This window comes from Quercus robur, chromosome 11 (genome assembly GCF_932294415.1).
Source record: "Quercus robur chromosome 11, dhQueRobu3.1, whole genome shotgun sequence".
Lineage (NCBI taxonomy): Eukaryota > Viridiplantae > Streptophyta > Magnoliopsida > Fagales > Fagaceae > Quercus > Quercus robur.
The window spans coordinates 28353122-28355665 of NC_065544.1; the positions used below are offsets into that span (position 1 = coordinate 28353122).

Here is a 2544-nt window from a genome sequence, read left to right on the forward strand (position 1 = left end):
ACATACTTTTAAATTGATTGATGTGGATGATTTTTGGACTTTAATATGCAAACTTGATGCCTTATGCTATTTTGCATGCACTTATGTAAATGTTTAGGATGTTGAGACTTGTCTAAGTTGACTAGGCCTTTTTATTTATTTATTTTAAAAGGTATTAGTTTTCCTATCATTAGCATTGCCTCCAACAGTAATCTATATATATATATATATATATATATAAAACCGAAGCTTTTGAAGCTCCCACAAATTTCCACGTCAGCACAATATTAAAAAAAAAAAATCAGAAACCAAAAAAAAAAAAAAAATTCTAAATCCCAAAAAATACATAAACGCAAAATCAGAGTAGCCATCATAAACATATTTTTCCAAAACAGCAAATATATTTTTTAAAAAAATTCTACCCCAAACAAAGCAAAACCCAATTCTCTTCTAAAACTAAAAAACTAAAACCCGTCCTGCTTTCTCTTCTCAGAAACCCAAAAAACAAAACTCTCTCCTTCCCCCAAAATCAAAATCCAAAACTCAGATGAGAAAGAAGTAAGCGACCAAAGGTAGAGCTGATCAGATACAAAGAGTCTCGCACCCACCTTCAAGTGCCTCCCCTTCTATAGCTGTGGGTACCTGTTCTCTCTTTCAAATTCATTCATTGTTATTTGAATCTCTCTAATTTTCAAAATTCTTTTATTTTGTGCTTTGCAATCTTACATTGACACTTTTTATTTTCTGGTAATTCTCCAACTTCTTTTCATTCTAAATTTAATCCATTTAGTTTAAAGTTAGGGTTTTCAAAATTTTAGTTATAATGCGTGGTAGGTGTTTGATGCTAGGTCTCAGTTAATAAATCCTTATTGTTTGTTAAATATATATATATATATATATCTACCAGCGAGTGTGAGAGAGAGACAAAGACAAGTCTTTTGATGTCGCAAGAGTTGTGATCTTTATAATATTTAACTGTAGCATCAGTAATTGGCACTAAGTTGCCAAGTTACCATCCTTCCTAGAATCTTCTCCATTTTGTTTCTCTCCAGCAAAAGATTCAATGTTTGCTTTCTACTTTGCTTAGATTTGATCCTTTAAACTTTAGCAAAGGGATTGCTAATATAGCAGTTTGTGTGTGTATAACAGTGACATTCTGGATGATTCTCTATAGAGACAACATCTTTTATAAATATTGATATAAAGCTTCCAAAGTATTTTCACGATCAGACAAACTTAACCAAGTTGAGCATCTGTTTGGGTGTTGAGGAAAAAAACAACAGTGAAGCAAAAGTAAATGGAAGCACAATCAATTGTGAAGGTTCCTTTTAGATACCTTTGTGAATTGTGAATTTTGCTTTGTTAATTTGCCAATTGTGAATTAGGTCATGTTATTTCTACTAAGATTTTTCTATGGTATTCTATTTTATTTCACTTTTGTTGCAGGTGCTTGCATTTTTCTTTTTTTTTTCATGTTAGTAGCTGAACATGATTAAGGAGGGGTTACGTATGATTCTTTGTATCAGGTATTTACCTTTCCTTTATTATGTACTGTTTCTTGCATATTTATTAATAATATGTTTCTAGAAAGAATTTGAAATTGGAATGTGATTGCATATTTAAGTTTCTTGGTAATCTCAAACTTGGGGCTATTCTTGAGTCAGTTGACTCTGTTTTGTATTTGTAGTTTTAGTTGTGTATCTGTACTGGCTATCATTTTGTTTGATATATATATATATATATATATATATTAATAAAATTTTGATATTGTTAATTGTCATAGATGTTTTTTTACCTCCAAAACGGAGACTCACAGCTAAACCCGTTACTATCATAGTATCATCATAAGAGAATCAGACCAAATGTTACTATTAAAATATGAGCAAATATTATATTCAAACATCTATGACAATTAACGATCAAAATATGAGAGCGTAAAGGCTGCCCTTTTAAGCAATGAGATTGAGCAAACTCAATCAAAATATGAGCAAATATTATATTCAAACTAACAATCATATCATGGCTCTAAGCCAACTTCAATTCTTTGTTTTTAATGATTTTTACACTTTTTTTTTTTTTTTTTTTTTTGCTTAGGCTAACTATATATTACAAATTGCAGATGATATGCTCCCATTTATGCAGATGATTGCTGTGGCTGATATTGATTTTTCCTTAATTGATTCAGAGAGGGAAAAGATGCCAATTGCCAAGGTAAGCTCTAAATCCAATTTCTTTTTTTTTTTTTTTTTTTAAAGAGCATAGTTAATAAATAGAGCCTCAAAATTTATAATTGAAGGATTGGAGATCGAAAAGGATGGCGAATGGATTCTCTGCAAGCTATTGCCAAATTCTTTTGTGATCCTTGTTGGAGATGCTCTCATGGTATTTCACTCTCTTTCATTTAATGAAAGGAAAATTCATTCCCAAGAGTACAGCATATAGCAATTTCTATCTTACCATTTTATTTTATCTTTGAAAAAATTGGTCATTATTTCAATTGTCCAAGAAGTCAAGGAATTCCAAGCAAAGCCAAATCTTATAATTTTGAATTATTTGGTAAACATG

The 2544-nt window shown here is 30.3% G+C and overlaps 1 long non-coding RNA gene across 1 annotated transcript; it reads left to right on the plus strand.

The window, feature by feature from the left end:
• The first annotated feature begins 907 nt into the window (after window positions 1-907).
• Window positions 908-2191, plus strand: LOC126706272 (uncharacterized). Its single transcript, XR_007648544.1, has 3 exons — window positions 908-1300; window positions 1426-1505; window positions 2122-2191. It is a non-coding gene; the product is annotated as an uncharacterized LOC126706272 (long non-coding RNA).
• The last annotated feature ends 353 nt before the right edge of the window (window positions 2192-2544 follow it).